The 21,963-nt window shown below is 38.9% G+C and overlaps 1 non-coding gene across 1 annotated transcript; it reads right to left on the bottom strand.

Annotated features, from left to right (window-relative positions):
- Positions 1–21,567: 21,567 nt before the first annotated feature.
- Positions 21,568–21,689, bottom strand: LOC129406391 (small nucleolar RNA ACA64). Its single transcript, XR_008630985.1, has one exon. It is a non-coding gene; the product is annotated as a small nucleolar RNA ACA64 (small nucleolar RNA).
- Positions 21,690–21,963: the final 274 nt, after the last annotated feature.

The raw sequence follows: 21,963 nt of genomic DNA, 5'->3' as shown, positions 1-21,963 counted from the left end.
TGCGCCTTTAAGAGAAACCCCACCTTTCAGCTTCAGTGTCTCCCAGGAAGCTGCGGTGTGGAGGGTCTGGCTGGAGGGGCAGGGCTGCAGCCTGTCAGCCCTCAGTGCACTCCCACGCAGCTTCAAATCGACTTTCTCTTGTTTGACTTTGGATTTTTAAGAACTTATATCACTATTTGTTAAATGCTAAAAGTCAGCCAAGGACCCCCAAGGAATGTGACTGATCTTGTTATCTCAAAAAAGAAGATGCTAAGAAACAGCCTGGAGATCTGATTTTGGTTCAAATGAGGAGTGGCCAGAACTGATGCCCAAGGAGGATTGCAAAGAGATGCTTAATTATTCACATTATTCATATGCCTTTGGGTCTGGGTAGAGCATCTTAGACAAACTGCTACTAAATGGCATGATATAAAATTGAGACTTGAAACCAGGCTCCAGGCTTGAATACAATTTTTGCTGATCAGGTCAATGGGCTATTTATTGCTCGTGTTTCTATCTTTTTAGTCTCTGCCTCTCCACATTTTTGTGGCATGGATGGACACCTATGATTTGCCTGCCTACTCTCTTATCCCACACCCCTGCTTCTGTAAGACCTTCTGTATTTTCCTTTGGGCCATCTGCCTCCTTCAATCTCATGGTGGGAGAGGTCATGCAGTTCAAGGCTGGCTAAGCAAGTCCTCTCCTTGGGATTCAAATCTTGAACTTGCCACAAAGGTGAGATATCTCAAAGTCCAGACTCTGACAAGGAGGCTAACCTCAGTATCTCAAAAGTCTTGCTGCACCCATTACGTTGAGATGTTTTAATTCAGTAGTGTCTTCCAGAACCAGGTACTTCAGCTATTCCATCCTCTTTCTGGCCATATTCACCCCTGTGTGGTTTATCATGCATGGTGAGAGTTCCTTTCTGTCGCTCACAATCGGAGAATTCTTGACACGAAGGTGGTTGTGGCTGCTTCTTTCAGTTAATCAGATCCCACTGCTTGGAGTCCAAGTTGGTGCGAGTTCAGTTAGATTTGTTCTGTTTGTGGAGCACACAGCTTTCAGGGGCCCAAAAGAAACATCCCATAGAAGCTTGTCAATGGACTGGTCAGCTCTTGCCTATACAATAAAAGTTGACAGGCAGGCAAGGATGGAGTTTAACAGTAGAGCACTGACCTTGAGTGTATGAGGCGTTGGGTTCCATCCCAGACACCACAAGAAACAGAAAGTAAAAAAAGATCCAAGTGCAAAGCCCGCCGCTGGCATACAGCAGTGTCCATATGGAGGTCAGCGACATCTCCAGCTGTCATTTGGTAGACCTGCTGCCATACTTAAAATTAAACTCTTCCATTGCTTCAAACCCACTAAAAGAAGATGGAATAAAAAGAAGTAGGTGTATGTAATTTGAATGACGGCCCAAATTATAGGAGAAGCAGGAAGGGAGAGAGTGTAATTATCTCTCAGCTGAGAATGGCTCTGCATGTGCCCCTGAACTGCCTCTTCCCAGCTGAGAGAAGCCTGCGACTGCCCCGTGAGAGCTTGACCACATGTCCCAGGGGAGATCTCTGCGGAGGCGAGCTGCCAGAGTGGCAGGCCAGAGTAGTCCCTTGTGGGGAGGGCAGGGAGCTAACACTGGGTTTCACATTAGATGCCCTTATTTCAATCCTGGAAGGTGCTTAAGGAAGCTGTGGATTTGGACAGTGGGTTTACTTTCTCCCAGAACCTTAGAGCGTCTCTGTAGAAATTGAAGATTAGCCCAGGACCAGGAGATAATGCAAAGGGCCAGAGTTGCATGCTTTGCATGTCAAAGGCTGAGGTTCTATTCCTGGCATGGCATGGTTCACAAAGCACTTCTGGGAGCAAAGCCTCCACCCCATCCCTCCAATCTAAAACCCTATTTCCTGCTCTGAGCTGAAGTACCCTCTGAACACCATCCAACAACCAGGCAGCCAAACAACCAGCCAAACAAATAAATAAGGGGCAGAGAGAGAGTACAGGGGAATAAGGTTGCTTGCCTTGCATGTGGCAGCCTTGTTAGACCCCCAGCACACATGGTTGACCAAAGCACTGCTATGGTTCACTCTTTCACAAAACCAAAAATAGCCCCTGAATGCTACAAGATGTGACACCTCCAAAATTTAAAAATCATAATCAAATAAGATTGAGAAAAATCTTTCCTGAAGTATTTTCCTAGTTTTAAAACCTCTGATTTTTTGACTTGCCAAATAACTTTAGCGAACTATAGCAATAGCACAGCAGCCTATAGCTTTTTGCCTTGCACGCAGCCAACACATTTGCCTTGCACGCGGCCAACCCGGTTTTGATTTCTCCGTCCCTCTCGGAGAACCCGGCAAGCTACCGTGGTGTATTTGATATGCCAAAAACAGTAATAAACAGTCTCACAATAGACACATTACTAGTGCCCGCTTGAGCAAATCAATGAGCAACGGGACAACAGTGCTACAGTGCTACTTTCATCTCAATCACTATAATATTTCTTTATAACTATTACTATATAATTATGTAAGTCTGTTAGTTGGAGTTAAAATGTTCCATGTAGTTGATGTATGAGTTAGAGTAGGCCAACTGCCATTTTCTCCTTTGCTTCCCATATCAGTATTTGCTCATAGACCAAAAAGTGTATTTGTTTGGTCTACAAGCATGTTTTGAATAAACTCTAAAACTCAGAATACTGTCCTGTGATTTACATAGAGAAACACTCAATAAATGTTAACTCTCAAGATGTACTGCTGAATATGATTCATGAAATTTTTCATGTTTCCTTTAACATATCACAAAATGCCTGAAAGTAAAAGTAGCTAGGATGATAATGGTGTTTGACATTTATTTTTATTATTTTTGGCACACTCATACTGCTTGAAGGGAATGAATGTCAATTCAGCTTCCCTATTCATCTTCCCAATTCAGCCTCCCTGTCCTGGAATCCTAAAAGTTACTTCACTGTATCACTGTCACTGTCATCGCATTGTTCGTTGATTAACTCAAGCGGGCACTAGTAACGTCTCTATTCCTCTCAGCCCTGAGATTTTAGCTGCCTCTCCTTACTCATCTTTCCCAATGACTGGAGGCTCTTTCAGGGTCAAGGGAATGAGACCTTTGTTACTGTTTTTGGCATATCAAATACGCCACGGGTAGCTTGCCAGGAAAGTGGCATTCCACTTTCTCTCAGTTCTGGATAAGAACCAGCCAACCAAACACTAACATATGGCAAACACAAAGGAAACAGCTGATTGCATTTTTCAAGCTCTGGACAGGAAAGATTCTAAACACATACTGTGCTCTTCATTCTATGATAGTTATTACACGAAACATGATAAAATTATCAACATTGAGGCTGGAGAGATAACACAGTGGGTCAAGGCATGTGTCTTATATGCAGCCAACTCGGGTTTAGTTCCCGGCATCCCATGTGATTCCCTGAGCACTGCCAGGAGTGATTCCTGAGTTCAAAGGCAGGAGAATCCCTGAGCATCATCAGATATGGCCTCAAAACAAAAACAACAAAATTACCAAACACTAAAATAAATTACCAAACACTAAAATAATAACAACCACAATAACTGTAAAACATAAGAGCACCTTGAGCTTTGATAAGATTCACAACTAGTTCCACATTCATTCTAAGATTTTCTTTTGTTGTGTACTTCTATATTTTCTACTATTAGAAGGAGATGGACTAGGGCTATTTTTTTAAAGCTTCTAAGCTATCAATATTAAGAATGTAAATTTTCAATTATCCAGCCCATTTGCCATGTAGTGAATTTTGTCATAAGGCTATGTTGATGGTAAACTGTGTTTGTAAACTATATTTATGGGATAATTCATATAAATGAAAAAAGTAGAGTTAAGCAGAAAACCCATGCATACAGAAGTGCCACTGAACAACCAAAGACAAAACACTAATAGCATAGTCCTGGTCTGGGTTCAACATGAGTTTTTGCATGTGGAGCTCAGGAAGTTCGTATTAAGCTCACTCATTAGAAGCATTGATGTTCCTGTGCACTATGGTGCCAGATGGTTTGAAAACATGGCAAAGAATAAAATAAGTTGGGAAGTTGGAGACGTGTCAAGGAAATTATGGAGACAAAAAGTAATTGAGGCAGGACTGTAGCACAGAATGTAGGGCATTTGCCTTGCATGAGACTCACCTGGGTTCGATTCCCAGCATCCTATATGGTCCCTCGTGAATTGCCAGGAGTAATCCCTTAGTGCATGAGCCAGGAGTAACTCCTGTGCATCACTGGGTGTGACCCAAAAAGCAAAAAAAAAAAAAGGTGAGGCTACCCATAAGGGTGAGGATTGAGACATGAATGAGTAATGGAGCCATTTTTTGTATCTTGATTATTGTTAGGAGGAAGAGATACTAGGTAGTATAGGAGTGGAGGCATCAGGACAAACTTTTGGGGCATTTTTTAAAGAGGAGTTCTGGTGAGATAGTACGGGTAGTACAGGAGGTTGGACACTCACCTTGCATGTACCTGAACCCCAGTTTGATCCCAGCAGCACATATGGTTCATCTCAAAGTACCACCAGGGGTAACTCCTGAGCACAGGGCCAGAAGTAATCCCGTGCACCTTGCCCAGTATAACTACCACCTCCTCCCAACTAAAAAAACAAGCAAATAAAGTAATTCCAAAAAAGAACAAAATGTTTTTCAAAACAGATTTGGAAGGAGTGGGGGGAGGGGTCTGTAATATGGAGACAAGAAGTAAGTTCATCTTAAAGCAAACAGTGTGCTTTTATTTCCTTGTCCTCACCCTCATCTTCTGCCACACACCACTTCTAGATACTTGCCCAAATATTAAAGTAGACAGTTGGTACACACTTGTCTGTGTCAAGACTGAGCTGAAAAAAAAAAATCTGTAAACAGACTGGGTAGAAGAATTCCAGAAATAATGAATTTTAAATATAGCTCGATTGGTTGCCCATCCCCTTGGGCCACCTAGGGAATGGAAAAGTGGAACTTGACCGTGAAAGCTTTTAGTTCTGGTGTCTTTAATGCATCTTCAGATGTGATTAGGAAAGTAATGTGAGTCACTATAATAAAGCTGAAATAATGGATCTTTGAAATGCAGTGAATCAAGAGTCAAAGAAACTGTGGTTATCCTGACCACAAAAATGAGCAGTCAGCCAACTGGCCAACTGCCTGCAAGTGGAATATAGGTGATTTCATTGGGCATCATGGACTGTCCAGTAACAAAGAGGTAACTGTTCTTCATGCCCTGGGATATTCTAAGGGCTCCTGGTTTTTGGTAGAATGAGATTCTGGTCAGCATCCTGCCTTATTTGCCTGTCCTCTACCCAATTCAGCTTCCCTGCCCTGGAATCCTAAAAGTTACTTAATTTAGTGAAATCAGGGTGTGGTGCTTTGATATGACAGGATACAGTCAGAAGGATATTTATGTTTAGCTAAACCACATCCTTCACAGGCTCATCACATATGGGGTGATTGCTTTTCTCCATTCCACACCCCACCTCGCACTTTTAGTCAAGAGGCATTACTGTGGGGACCAAGAGGAGTAAGACAAGAATGACTAATGGCCAAATGTCAATGACATTAGGGGTTCCCCTCCCCCTCTTTCTCCTAACAAAGAATAGATATCACAACATTTGAATGTTGTTGATTACTGTGGCATAGTGGAAGGAAGACTCTGAGGGGGCTATGAAGTGAAAACCTGCTTCCTGATTGAGATCACATTTCTTTCTCTTTTGTTTCATTAGCTTACAAATTGTTTTACTCTTACCTCCTCTTAATCGTATAGCACTTTAAGCATACAATCAAAACTTTTTATATTGTGACTTTAAAACTGTGAGTCTTTAAAATCAGAATTAGTTAGTCCCTGTTAGTGTGTTGTAAACGTGCAGTTTTGCTACTTTTCTTTCTTTATCTCCTCTCTCTCTCTCTCTATATATATATATATATATAAAATATATATACATATTTTGGTGGGGAAATGTAAAAAACTAAAGCTCGCTCAGGGGCGTGCGCACTCGCGAGTTCTCCGGGCAGCTCTGTCTCACCGCCCACGTTCGGTGCTCTGGAACCGCAGTATGTGGACTGGATTGGGAAGGCCGTTGGCCAAGGACAGGCGAAGGAAGAATGAGGACCAAGCTGGTTGCTGATTAGTTACCGTTTATTCAATCTTCCATCTTTCTCATCTCCCGCACTCCCAGCTCTGGCCTCTCCCTGGATCTACTGCAGCCTCTCTCTCTTCTCTAGTCTCCCTTCTTACTGGTCTCTCCCACCTTGCCCTCTAGGCTACACCCAGACAGGTAGCAAAATCAACATAAGAAAGCCCTTCCTGAGGGCAGGGCATTCCAAAACCCTTCCTGACTCTTAAGGTGTTTTTCTCCTTTCCTCAGTCCAAACACTCATTAACATCTTGATACTAGTTATTTTTGATACTAGTTATTTTTGTATGGACATAGCAAGGGCAGCTCTCCTGGGAACATCTTGCCAGACTCAACTACAGCACTCAGGCCAGATTAATCATTCCTCACCCTAGCAGGGTCCGAATCTAGTTATCATTGTTTGGATCATGACAACATTTGTCCATGATCAAGCTCTTAACTTATAGTTAAGCATTAGGCACTTTGGCCAGGCCCATCTCGATGCCAGGGTAGCACACAACTCACGGCTTGCCCTGGGTCCATCCCATCCCACGATGGGACCCTGCTTTTGCCCTGGGTCCATCCCATCCCACGTTGGGACCCTGCTTTTGGGGGTGCTAGGAAGGCAGCTGAGGCTTAGGTCGAGAGAACAGATACCCAGGAGGAAAATATGTAGAGTCAAATGACTCCCAGCATAGCATTTGCTAAGTCTTCCTGTGTCCATACAAAAAGGATATTGCTCTGAATAAACTATGCAAAGAACTCAAGGAGAAGATAAAAACGATATTTACAAGTCAACAGAACACTACGAAAGAAGTTACAAATAAACACAGAGGAATGGGAGCACTGTGATGGAAGTAACCCAATAAACCTAAACTACCTGAGACTATACTATCCTACAGGGAAGCACACCCAGTGCTGCTCAGAGGTTACTTCTGGCTCTGCATTCAGGAATTACCCCTGGTGGTACATTGGGGACCATATGGGATGTCGGGTATTGTTCCCAGATCAGCCTCCTGCAAGGCAAGCATCCTACCTGCTGTCTTTCTAGCTCCTCTTTATTTCTTTCTACTTTCATCCTTCTCTATCTCCTCTTCCTTCTCCTCTTCCTCCTCCTATTCCTCCTCTTTCTTCTCCACCTTCTCTCTCTCTCTCCTCTACCTTCTCTCTCCTCCTCCTCCTTCTCTTCTTTCATAGTCCTCCTCCTCCCCCTCCTCCTCCTCTTCCTGCTTCTCCTCTTCCTTTTCCTCCTTTTTCTTTACAGGTTGTCACATGTTCAAGTAAATTGCCCTACCAGTCAGCTACATGTCTAACACTGAGCTTACTATTTTATTTTCTTACATTTCAATTATTTCCTGAATTATGGGCCTCTCTTCCAGAAGATAACAGATAAAAGGAAAAATCCTTCCACTCTTAAAGTCTGTGAAACTGTTTCTCTATAGCTCATGGAGCAGCGCTGGACAGTTTGACCTCCCTTCTGGCCTACTTACAAGAATAATAGGATTTCTGCAAGAGACATTTCTTTTTTGTTTAATTTTTTAATGGAACACTGTGAGATACAATTACAGGCTTACACACTTTCATGATTATGTTTCAGTCATACAATGGTCGAGTAACTATCCCTTTACCAGTACCCATTCTCCACCACCAATGTTCTCAGTATCCCTCCCACTACTTACACTCCATCCACTCTTCCCCCACCTCTGTGGCAGGCACATTCTTTTACTCTCTCTCTCTCTCTCTCTCTCTTCTCATTTTGGGTGTTACAGTTTGCAATACAGGTATTAAGTAGCCATCATGTTCAGTCTATAGTCAACTTTCAGCATGCTCATCCTAAATGAGCCCTCCAAGCATCCTTTGCTTGGTGGTCCCTTCTCTACCTCAACTGCCTTTTCCCCTAGCATGTGAGGCCGGCTTCTAAGTCATGGAGGAATCCTCCTGGCTCTTATATCTACTATCCTTGGGTGTTAGTCTCCCATTATGTTACTTTATATTCCACAAGTGAGTGTAGTCATTCCAGATACATCCCTTTTATACTTTATTCTAAGTAGTCTATATGAAGTTTTCAAGTAATTGATGCAAGGGCTTATAACACAATACCATATTGGAGTATATGAAGTGAATTCATTAAATGAATTATTGAATTAATACTAAGTAACAATATTAAATAATTATGCAACCTCAACCTGATCTGTGGCTAAGGAAATCCCAGATAATTGAGTTGAGCACCTTGAGCCCTTTCAAACTTGCGAAATGGACTCTGATAGAGGAAGTTATAACAATGGAATAAGTAAAAAAAAAAAAAGAAAGAAAAGCAAACCCGAAAAACCTTTCCTGCACTTCAGAAGAAACAGTGACCAAAATACGGAGAGAACCCATAGAATGGGAAAGAATATTTACCCAATGCCCATTTGATAAGGGATTAATATCCAGGATATACAAGACAGTAGTAGAATTGTACAAGAAATAAACTCCAACCCCCTTAAAAAATGGGGAGAAGAAATGAACAGAAGTCTCCTCAAAAATGAAATACAAATGGCCAAAAGGCACCTGAAAAAATGCTCCACAGCACTAGACATCAGGGAGATGCAAATGAAAACAACAATTAGATATCATTTCACACCACAGAAACTGGCACACATTCAAAAGAACAAAAGCAACCAGTGCTTGTGTGGATTTGGGGAAAAAGGAACACTCTTTCACTGTTGGTGGAAATGCCGACTGGAAAAGTCTCTCTGGAAAACAATATGGGCAGTCCTTCAAAAACTAGAAATTGAGCTTCCATATTGTAACTCAAACATGAAAGCTTGTAACTATCTCACGGTGATTCAATAAAAAAGAAAGAAAAGAAAAGAAGAGAAAAGAAAACAAAAGAAAAGAAAAGAAAAGAAAAGAGAGAAGAAAAGAAAAGAAACAATGATGAACTTGAAGTGCTATAATAAAGCCACAGTGATGAAATGTAATGGAAAAATAAAAAAAAAAAAAACCTCTATCAGAGTGGTATCTGTCCATTCATTAACAACCAGCAATTCTTTCTGATTTTCTGTACTCCTAACATAATAAAAAGTACTTAAATGTATTGCATCATATTATCCTCACAATCACTATGTTTGGATGGTTGTTAATTCTTTCGTTTTTATGGATAAGAAACTTAAGCTGAGAGAGATGAAATAATGTGCTCAGTTAAATTTTGACAGAGTTAGATCTCAAACATAGTTCTGTCCTGATGTAAACACCATGCAACTTCTGCCACAAGATACACATGTGTCTCATTTTCTACTTTGGTTCAGATTATTGGGAAAAATTAAGCTGAGTGCCTCATTAAAGGTTCCATGACTGTGGCCACTTCAGCTAAAGAGTAGACTGTAGTGACTATTTAAATCATGGTAAATGGCTTTGAAAGGGGATATATAAGCTGAAATATGGCAAGTAGTGCAAAAAAACCTGGGTAATAGAGATAGATAGTTCTTGGATAACTGTTGTCTCCACTATTTATCAACAGCAAGCTATTGGATGAATTATGTAACTATTCTGAGATTTGGGTTTCTTAACCAGAAATAAGGATAATAGGATCTCTTATTATCTAGCTCATTCATCATAAGAATGAAATGTTTGCAAGTGTATGGCAGAGAATATAGTCTCTATTAGGCCCTGAATACGTGTTTGTGAAAATCTGTTTGAATATTACATTTAAATCAACCGAAATTATTTATATATAGATAGATAACATCTAGGAAAGCATTTTTCTATATAATCATCTTACTTTATTTCTTTTTAACTTTGGGTAAGAGGACATTGGGCCACATTTGCTGTGCTCATGCTTACCTCTTGGTCAGTGCTCAAGGATCATTCCTGGTGGTGCTCAGAAGACTACGTGTTGCCAGAGACCAAACCTGAGTTGGCGTTAATATGAGGAAGCACCTTTCTTGCTATACTCACTATCTCTTCAGACATAAGGCGTTAGCTTACCTTCCCTTTCTAAAGAGTCTACTTCGTTATTTTGAAGCATAATGCTTTTTAAAATAAATCAATTTTATCGATATATCATTTACATAAAATAGGATGAATGCCTTTCAAGTGTACAATGTAATGAATTTTAACAAATGATATGTATTTTGGCATCACTGTCAAGATATTTCTATTTCTCTCATTCTAAAGTCCCTAAAAGCCCACTCCACCCCCTTTCCTAGAAGCCATAGAGTTGATCTCCAGACTACTACATTAGTTTTACTTGCTCTAGAATTTCATGTAAGAACAAATAACACTTTTATGTCTGTTCTGCTGCTCAAGATGTCTTTGAGAGTCATCGTGTGTTGCTCAATAACTGATTCATTTGTTCTTGAGTAGTATTTCTAATCTCTGAATAAACCATAATTTGCCTTTTTCTTTCACTTGTTTTCCTAAGTGGTGTTATCATGAATAAAATTTCTATGAACACTCATCCAAAATTATGCTATGGATATATGTTTTTATTTCCTTTCATGTTGCTTGAGGGATATTTAGATTTTCTCTCATTTCAAAATTTAGGTGTGAGATAGGAGGTAATTGTTTCTTGAATTGATTTTGTGTGCTGGTTTTAATTATGCTATACTTTTCTCGAATATTCAAACCATATTTAATTTTGCTTTTTATGTTATAATTTTATACACTTTGGATAAAAGACATGGGAAGTTCATATTTTACAAAGATTTTCTCCCAGTTCATGGGCTTACATTTACATTCTCTTGATGCATTTTGAAGAGAAGAAATTTGATTTTGACAAAAATCCAAGTTCATCATTTTAAAAACACGGTTTGTTCTTTTAGTTTTTTGTTCAAGAAATCTTTCTCTACTCCTATATCACAAAGATTTTTTCTCTTTTTTTCTATAAACTTTACATTTTTACATTTGTTTTTAGAGTAATGATCCAGTTAAAAATACTTTTAGGTATATATAAGGAAAAAGTTGAGGTATGTTTTTTTACATTGATAGCCAATTGATCCAGCAATTAGGTGTTAAAAGCACTGTTCTTTCTCCAAACAGCCCCTTGTGAATTTTATCAAAAATCAGTTTACTGGGTGGGAGAGATAGTACAACAGACATGGCACTTGCCTTGCATTTGGCCAATCCAGGTTCAATCCCTGCACCCCCTAAAGTCCCTGTTCTCCACCAGGACCAGGAGTGATGCCTGAGAGCAGAGCCAGGAATAAATCCTGAGCACCACCAGGTGTGGCTCTAAAACAAACAAAAAAATCAGTCTACCTTGTAAGCATCTACTTACAAACTTTCTGCTTTTTTTTCACTAATTTGCTTTCCTGACCTTATGCAAACATCATATTCTTTTTTTTTTAATTGCTGTAATTGCTCTATTGCAGGAGGATTAGAGTTGCAGGTTGTGTTCTCACCCATGGTGCTTGGGGGTCTATTCATTGCTGGGGCTAGAACCAGGGTTGAATACAATACACATGATTATTATAGTTTTATCGTAAATCTTGAAATTAGTTTGCAAAAATCTTAAGAGTTTTATAATTTTTTTCTAAAAGTGTTCCATTGGGTTTTTGCATTTCCATGTACAGTTTAGAAACAGGCTGTCAATTTTTATTTAGAAAACTTATATTTATAAGTGGTGTACAGTGATGCAGTGATAAATTTAGACACAATTTACATGTTAACAATGTGAATCATCCACTCTATATACATGGTGTGTTGATCCACTTACTCTGACCCTCTTAATTTCTTTCAGGATTTTTTGTAATATTCAGTGTAAAAACTTTGCATTTCTTTTATTAACTTAAATCCTGAGATTTTTGTGTATTTTGAGGTTATTGTAAATGAAAATAACCTGGACTCCAAACCAGGGGTGCCTCAGAAGGGAGTGGGTGAGAGCACTCCCTGCCCCAAGGGACCCAGCCCCTGCAGCCGACCTCCACTACCCAACCGCCACCATGCTCCAGGCCACTTTCCATACGCTTGGGCAGAGCCTCGTGCATGAGTGAACATATTTCTGGACATCATCATAAAGGGAAATATATATATATATACATATTATAAATATATATATATGCCTCTTGGAAAGCCCGGCAAGCTTCTGAGAGTATCCCACCCACACAGAAGAGACTGGCAAGCTCCCTGTGGTGTATTTGATGTGCCAAAAACAGTAACAATAAAAGGTCTCATTCCCCTGACCCTGAAAAGAACCCCAATCATTGGGAAAAACGAGTAAGGAGAGGCTGCTAAAATCTCAGGGCTGGGAAGAATGAAGATGTTACTGGCGCCCACTCGAGTAAATAGATGAACAACAGGATGACAGTGATACAGTGATAAATGAAAAAATTTAAATTAAATTTTGTTTGTTCACTAGTTTATAAAGATAATTGATTTTATATATTTTTACTTCCTCTTAGAACTGTTCTAGTAGGAGAATAATAAGGTGCCACAGAGACTTAGTAGCTATAAATAAGAGAATGAAAGGATCAAAAAACACAAAGAATTATTCTATGAGCAATTTTAGGAAGAAGATATAAAAGGGAAATACCATGCTAGGGACAGCGATAAAACAGAGGGAAGTGCTCTTACATGGCAGGTAGCAAATCCCAGTTCAATCTCTGGTACTGCATACAGTCTCCAGAGCACCACCAGAGTCACACATGAGCTTTGAGCCAGGAACAGAGCTGCTGAGCATTCGGTGTGGTCCAACCCTCCTCCCCTACAAAAATGTACCGTATCAGTTAATTATTGCTATGTATCAAACCATCTCAAAACAACCCTTAAGATAATACACATTAATATTTCACAGCCTTGTGGGTTAGATGGTTGGTTCTATTATTTTTACCTAAACTCACTACAGATAAGTATTATACATATTTGGTTCTATTTAGGAATGAATCCATTTATTGGGGACAATAACTTTGATCACAACCATCCGACATCTATTGTAAGAACATGAATAATGTACTTCACATGCTCCGAGTATTGGAAATAACTGGAGATTTCCAAAAATAGTCACATACTATTTAATTGAAAACATTCATGCAGTAATTCATTAAAATATCAGATTAAAAAGAAAGTGTGAAGTATTTTATTTATTAAATTGTTTTTGTCACAAAATTTAAGAAAAAGCAGACTTAGTATTTGTGTATATGAAAATATTTTTACCTTTGATCATATAAAAAGTGAAGTAATTTCTTGTTGTTTGTTTGTGGCATATGGAAGGGTCCCAAGCAGTGTTAAGGAGGTCTTGGGGTCCCAGGATTGTGCAGTTAGTGGCAACCATTGACCAACAGGGTTGGCAGTTCAATGTAAAGGACTCAGGATAAAATCTTCACACTCCTAGAACCTAGGAGCTTCCTGGGTCACCCTGGTAGTACTGGGAGCTTCCAGGATTTTGCATGAAAGAGGCCTGTGTTCAATCCCCAGCACCACACAATCCTCTGAGTACCACTGGGAGCTATCCCAGAGCACAGTGCCAGGAATAGCCCCTGAACACTGCTGTGTGTGCCCCCAAATAAAACCCCCAAACCACCGGTGTCTAAGTCCCAACTCTCTCTTAGACAATAGTCTTCAAAACATTTTCTACCTTGTTACCATGGCCACCACTGAGTATTGTTGCTTGTGGGACATTTTTATAAACACGTCTCCTCAACCTTTCCATTCATGTCACTTAATTGAGATCCATGTAATTGAGAATCCCACTATCCTCAAAGTACATTTGCTGATTTCTGCACATTGAGTGTCCCTATCTCCCCTCAGTCCATCTCCTTTACACTGCTACTATGCATTGCAGTTTCTAGGTGGAGTTGTCTTGTCCTGTCCTCTTTAAGCCATTTGTGTGTGTGTGTGTGTGTGTAAACCACCTTTTACTCTTTTCTCACTAACTTTGTCTCTTCAAGTCTTGGTTTATATGTCTTTTCTTTATTAGAAACTTCCTTAATCCTATGACAAGGTAAGTGTCTCTTTTGCATATATATTCCCTTCACACTTATTTGAAAAGTTGTTTCAGCTGGAATTATGGATTAAATGTCTGTCTTCCCAACCGAACTGTAGTTTCCATTAAGATTTAAAGTTCGCCAACACCACATGCATCCAAGCTGTTCATTTCCATCTGCAGGATGATGACTTCCTTTATGTACTCTGTGTGGACCAAGTACAATATCTGTTCCCAATACATGTTAATAAGTGGTAATCATAAAAATACTTTGTCCCACCCAGCATGGTTTCAACAAACATGTGAAACACTCCCAGAATAAATGTGCCAAATGAAAAGTCACTTCAGCTATCTCAGCATGGGAACTTAGGTATTTACTCACTTGAGAGAAAAATGGGCATAGTTAAACCAGAACAGTTGTGTGTCTGCTCCAAAGAGGTCTTGGGCTGAAGCAATTTGAACCTTAATCTCACCGAAATGACAGGGTCTTGGAAGAGGTAAATGGGGAATCTGGCCCAAAGCTTGTAATGTGCCAAACTGGCATACTGCAGGTCCTCACATTTACATGAACTCCAGATCTACATGTTTCTTTGTTTTAAAAGGGTGAGGGTAGAATCAGTAACCAAAAAAACTCTGGTATGGTAAATAGTTTTAGAATTATTCTATCAAAATTTTTTTCTAAACTGCTTGATTCTTTTACCCTGGCAGTGCCATCTTCCTGGTGCCCGGTATTCAGTGAGCTTTGATGAGGATTCCTCATCCTTTGATGAGGACGGTGTCTGGGCACCTCCGTGTTGACTGGTGGGTTGTGAATCAGATGAGAAGTAATAGTTAAAAGATGATCTAGAACTGAATTTCAAGCTTACGTTACAGGTTTGCTTGTGTGAGTACTGAGACAGGCCTCTTAAAAAATGCTCTGATCTATGGTGGAAGATAACAAGATAAGAGAAATTCCTGTTGCTTGTCAAATGCTGATATTTTCTTTTGGGGTTATTAATCTGTTTGTTTGGGAATTACCCACTGGTCCTCAGAGCTTACTCCTGGCATAAGGAGTAAGAGGGCACTCCCAGTGAGGCTCAGCGTACCACAAGCACCAGGAATTGAACCCAGAGGTCCTGCGTGTAAAACGTGTGCTCTGATATTTTCATATGTGAAATGCTAAGTGATCATTTAGTAATCTTTTCAGCAAGTCAAATGGCCAGTCCACAAATTACCACAGAGGTTTTATATTGACACATGAATACAATCAAATGGGATTCTCTTTTGGTTAGACCTTCCACTAAGGGTTTGATTTTATAAAAGAAAAAAAAAGAATCCTCTTCTATCAGTGAAAAGAATCAACATAAACACAGATTGTCATTGTATTTATCAGTACATTTTATATACCAAAATCCACTAATCTTCTATTAATTATCAGTCATATATCTTCTATTAATAATCAGTTATATATAATCAATCAGCAATTGATTCTTGAGAACGAGAACATTTTGGGATCGTTTTCTTGTCAGTAAATGAATTTGTGAAGATCATTGTTCTAAGTTAATTGTACATTTGTTTCTGATGACACTAGCAGATCACTAAATAACTTGTTTAATGTACTGAATTGTACCTAATCATTTTTAATAGAGATGTCTTTTTAATGGTACCCCATCATAATTTCTTAGTACTATACTGTAACTTTATGGTACTAATAGAAAGATGTCTTTTTCATGGTAATCCAACATAATTTGTCAGTGCTGTACTGTAATTTCATGCAATAATGGAGATATGTGTTTAAAATTCAATATTTATTTCACATTGGCTATGTATTTGAGGCTGAATGTGATGTCTAAAAGTATTTTTAAAGAAAAATCACTATCTTAATTTATGGATTCACCATTTGCCTTTGAAACTGGGCTAAAGTTCCTAATTGTTAATAGAATGATTGAGTTATTGAATTTATTAAATTGACATCCTGCAGAGTTGGTTTGAGGCCCTGGTTCATTTAAATTAAATTATTTTTGGAATTTTAGGCCTAGTATATAATAATTGCTAGAACTAAACACTTAGTCCAAACCTGCCAGACTTTTACAGAAGAATTAAAAAAGAGGAAATGGGTGGGGTGAGGGTAGTTAGGAAGGAAATTGACCTAGAACAAGTGCCATTCCAGTGGTTTTAGAAAAATATTAAAAGCCAATGAAATCTTCTCAGACGTACAAGAGAAATTGTCAATTGGGGATCATAATGTTCTAAATGTAGAACTAGTCATAAACTTTATTGTAGCGATGGTGCCCATGAACTTGGTTTTCAATCCATTTCTACCAAACATGCAATTTCTTGTAATTTTTCTCAGATTCTAATAATATTTCCTAAGAGAAAAGATGACTAAGAACCTGTTGGGGTTTGTTTTGATCTGGTGCAACACACCTGGGAATGCTCAGGAGCTACTCCTGGCTCAGTGGTCAGGGGTCATTTCTTTCAGTATTATGAGGTGCTAGAGATCGAACCTTGATTTAGAGAATGCTTTGATCTATTGTTCTGACACAGTAAGATGATAGGGTTTCATGCAAGATTATATGTCTTATAATAGCAGGTAAGTCCCTTGCATGTGGCCAACTCACTTTCAACCCTGGCATCACATATGGTCCTCTGAGCCCCACCAAGATTGATCCCTGGATGCAGAACCAGGAATAAACTCTGAGCACCACCAGGTATAGCCCAAAAACCAAATAACACATCAAAAAACCAAAAACGAAAGCAAAAAACTCATGTCTTCAGGACAGAACTTCCACTGCGAGTCTTAGCGTCAAACTGTTTTTTGGGTATTCTGATACAGACTACTTGCTACTGCGAATTTGAGAAATTCGTGAGAGGTGTCTTATCGGGAACCCAAGAAAGGGAATTTTAGGTACGGTCCATGAATGATTTGAAATGGTTTTAGTTGACTTTCTAGAAACAGAAAAGCATTTCCTATAGGTTCATTGAGCTTAAAGACATACAATTCTTCCTCTTCCATAATAGATGTCCTCATTGTTCTAGGATGAGTGTGGGAGCATAGAGAGGTGCTGGAATTCTTATGTCAAGTTTACAAGTGTGAGTGGGTAAAAATTGTGGCTTTCCCCCCTGTTTTGCATTCTTTTTCACAATCTTTCGCATTCTTACAGAAAACCACTAAAATGAGTCATCCTCTAGGGGGCAATAGAGTATGAGACTATTTCAGACTCAGAAATGCAAGTTCTTGAGAAGAGTGATCATGAAGCATTATTAAACCATCTTAGACTTGAGAAAAAATAATGTAGACTTAAATTTTATTATAGTGCCCCTACAATCACCCCAAATTGTTATGGTTAGTAAAACTTTATAGAGCTGAGGTAGGCCAAGGAGAAAGTGCTGCCCTGCAGGAACGTAACAGATAAATGAGTCCTCACCCACCTCCCAGGCCCGGGAAAGACTTGAGGAAGGGTTGAGGGTTTGAGTAAAGGCTGACTCAGCCTCTTGAAGTAGTTTGCTCTAAAGTGAGGTGTCTGTTTCTCCACAGAATACATAAGAAACAGGCATATGAAAAATGCTCATCATTGATTATAAGGGAACAGAAAATCAAAATGATCAATGAGAATGTCATTCCTCAGTGAGAAGGATACATATCAAAAAGGACAGAAATAACAAAGTGACAAACTATAGAAATATAGAAATGAGAGGGTGGGAGAGAAGAGATAGGAGTGATCTACTCATTTAGATCACTAAAAGATCTAAAGTAGGTGCAAGGGTCAAAGTACATTGGTGGTGTTAGGGAATAACAGAACTAAATATCCAAACCACAGAGTCAATGACACTGAAACCATGAGACCCAAACTTTAATAACCAATCTTTAAAAGGTGCCTGTTGAGATGGCAGACTGGGAAGGGGCTAGAAAGGGAACCTGGGAACACTGGTATAAGGAAGTTGACACTGAAGGTGGGATCTGTGAGGGGATATTATATGTCTAAAACCCAAATGTGAATAACTTTGTACATCATGGTGTTTTAGTAAAATTTAATTTAATAACATTTAATAAGATTAAATTTTATTGAAGAATACTCAGTCACTCTTGGTGGGACTATACACTGATCCATCCTCTATGGAAACCCGTAGGGATACTGATCTAAATATTAAAGAATAGAAATCATTTGATCTAACCCAAGTACACAAAAACACAATTTCAAGAAAGAGACACACACACCTGTGTTTATTGCAGCACTATTTGCAATAGGCAAGATCTGACAATAATTTAAATACCAATGATAAATGAGTAGATAAAGATGTGATGTATATACACAAGTGAGATACTACTCAGTTATCTGGGAAGATACAATCTTGTGTTTTGCTTCAACATGAATGGAGCTTGTACTGTCATATTAAATGAATTAGCTCAGAAGAAAAAAGGAAAATACTGCATGAAGTCACTTGTATGTGGTACATAAATAAACAGAGCAAGAACATAGAAAGTGTCCAATGGAAACAAAAACTTAGGCTCTGATGACAGATCTGAGGGTAGAGAGAGTAGGTGAACAGGAAATGCCCTAAGAACTATGGCAAAGGGAAGTTACCACTTTGGTGGTGGGCCTGATATGGTAACATTATATCCCTAAATGTTCAGGGTCAGAGAGATAGTACAAGGTTTAAGTTACTTAACTTGCATATAGCCAACACAGGTTGATTCCACATCATGTATTCCTTGCACACCTCCAAGAGTGATTCCTGAGCACAGTCAGGTGTGGCCCCAAACCAAAAATAAATACTCTCCTATAAATTAATATAACCTCATGAAGGGAAGTGAAAAAAGAAAAAAAAAGAAACTTATGAGAGGATCCCTGTCTTGCCAAGTAAGGGAATGGCCCCTTGTTTAACTCTGGTAAGATTTTCAACTACTCAGCTGTAAATAGATTATAGTACCTAGGGTGGGAGGGGAAATTTTGCAGGCCATTTTTGGTATTTTCCAAAATTTGGTCCTGTTGGTGCAAGTTGCCTAGGAGTCAACTGTTCAGGCAATGAAAAGAATCCTGTAAAATTATCTTCATCCTCATTTAATGAAATAGAAGGACACAGGGTGGGTAGGTAATGTTAAAATCTTAAAGCTGAGACCTTTCCTTTCTGAGTTTAGAGATGGAATTTACAAGAACACGGGCATGTAATTTTACATGAAAAATTATTTAGAAAAAATAATTATAAAAAAATTGCAGGAATACTTTGCATTGTTCTTGACTAGAAGCCTCTATGACACAGTAGAGGAGGGGAACATGGTGGAGTGTGATGAGTGGAAGCCACACAAGCATACACAGCATACGTGGCATTCTCCTCCTGACGGAAGTGGGATACAGCCCTAACAAGAGAAATGGTCACAGAAAGATTAGAATTTCTTTGCAGATATTTATAACCCCTTACATCTGTGACTTTTCTTTCAGGTGTAAAACAATTCTTATTGCTTGGATCTCATTTTTCTATGAAGAATTTAAGTGGTGGGACCATTTTTATGAGAAAAGCATGCAAAGGTAGTGCTGTTTGGCAGGGTAGTAGGAGGGTCCCTCTGGAGAGGCAAATGGGTGAAAGTGTGTCAGTGGATGGTTTGTAGTAAGGGGCTGGGTTGGATATTGTAGACGGATGAGAAAAAAGTACTGTTAAGTCATGCAACTTGTATACAATATCTGATTAGGCACTGGACAGGTAGCTCAGTGGGTAGTGCATGGAGTGGGTCAGAGCATGACTTAGATGTATACAGACCTGAGTTCATTCCCTGACACCACAAAAAATATGTCGGAATTTTTGAAAAAGAATTGTTTAAAGAATGCACTAATAATTTTTAGGCATTTTTCCCCACAAAGAAACAATAGAGATTCCATTTGCTTGTGTTTACTATTTGAGACCAGGTCATCTGGGGACAGGGACTCAATTATATTTAGACTACAACTAAATAGTACATTGGTTTATAACATAATTATTAACATAAATTATTTATTTTAGCTCTTTCTTCTAATATGCATTGATAATACATTTTCTTATGTAGCAATAAATATGAAAATATTTTAGAAATGTATTTTTAAATCAACTAAAACATAAAGTTCTAGCTGGGTATTACCAGCTTTCCTGCCAAGTAAAGTAATTGGTACTAGTGGAATTTTTTCCTAGAATGTCAGGCATTTTATTCAATAACTTTAACTCTGGAATGGGAAGCAGGAGACAGTCAGCTGTTAAAAAGTTGTAGCATTATTTTAAGACCATGTGCCTTAAGAGATTCATCGACAGTTTCACTTAGCAAATCCAGGAAACAGCATGTGTGTTCAAAGGGAACATTGATTTCACTAACAAACTATTGAATGGTTTTGCCTTACCTTAACTGTGGTATGCCTTTTTCCCTCTTCTTCTTGCTTTTGTGTTTTTTATACCACAGTAAAAATCATGTATATGATTTTGAATTTTAGGTATATAAGTAAAGAGAGGCTGCTAAAATCTCAGGGCTAGGACGAATGGAGACATTACTGGCGCCCACTTGAGAAAATCAATGATCAATGGGATGACAGCGATAACAGTGATACAGGGAAGTACCAAGACTACCCTTCGGTCATGTTAAGTAGAGGGTGATCAGTTATTTAAGAACATACTTATGTAACTCACAATCTGGACACAGCCATAAAGCTATTGCAACACAGGAAGATAAGAACTAGAGGGTGACACTATCACTGCTCATTCAAACAACACGAATGCATAATTTATAGCCAACAATGTCTAGACCTGGATTTTGACAATTTTCTCTCGCTGAATTTGAGTTGACACAGAGACTCCTTGTTATGTTTTCCCAGTTGGCAAAGTAGAGAATGAATTAGTAGAAACTCAGAATATAAGAGTCAGCAAATAAATTGCAAATGGTAGACCCTACAAAATGTAATCGAAAACATTCATTTGTACGGGCTGATTCATCTTCAAAGTATTACTCAGGTTGTGCCTAAATTCAGAGAACAGTTAAAGGTCAATTTAAAATATTAAGCAGTTTTTAATTGCATCACATTCATTTGATCCAGAACATTATGACAATTCCTAGTATCTTTCTCCTTTTGATTTTGATTAATTGAATATATTTGTGCTTAATTCATTGTTATTTTTAGAACTCAAACAATCTGAAAAATTTAAGTACAAAGTTTCTTTTTCTTTATGATTAGTCCATACTTGAAAATCAGTAAGTGCCATGGTGAGAGGTATCTGAGAATTTGTTAAGATGTTGCTGCTGTATTTACAAATGGATCTGCCTCTGTATAGTACCATCTACTCCCCAGAGCTCTCATCAGTTCAGTTTTTCCCTTGCAAGTAGAAACATATATATGTGTGATATCTATCTATGAGATTTATATGTATATATGTGTGTGTGTGTGTGTGTGTGTGTGTGTGTGTGTGTGTGTCGGTATAGTTTTATTCCCACCTCCCATCATTAGCAACTTTACTGAAAAGGAAGAAGCCGACCCCTTCCTCTCTCACTCCCTGAGCATCCTGCAGGTAGGAGAGGGCAGAGTTAAGATCAGGGGAGCCTTACTCAGTGCTAAATTATCCTATGTCCAGACCTGGGTTTCACCTCCTTACATCAGCTAGTAGGCCGTGAGCTGAGGCCCCACTCTGGGTGCTGAGTCGTACCCATGATCATGGGCAAAGCTGCAAGTGTTTTTTAGTTAATGCCAGAGCATTTTTATACTCTTATTTTGTTAAGTTACTGTACGTAATCAGGTCTGTCTCTCCCCTTTGGAAGTGATTTGAGGTGGGTTGGGGGAGACATTGTGCTCACACTCATTTTAGATTCTGAATGTAGCTGATTTATGTTTTCTAAATATGTATCATCCAAGAACTACATTTAGTACAGATCCAAGAATAAGTGGGGGGTCATTCCTCTCAAGCTTGCTGGACGTTGACTTTGGAATTGGCTGGGAAACTGTGGCTTCTCTCATTCACCT

Source organism: Sorex araneus, chromosome 6 (assembly GCF_027595985.1).
Source record: "Sorex araneus isolate mSorAra2 chromosome 6, mSorAra2.pri, whole genome shotgun sequence".
Classification (NCBI taxonomy): Eukaryota; Metazoa; Chordata; class Mammalia; order Eulipotyphla; family Soricidae; genus Sorex; species Sorex araneus.
The sequence above is the reverse complement of the archived record's forward strand: the minus strand, read 5'-3'. Positions and strand labels throughout refer to the sequence as shown.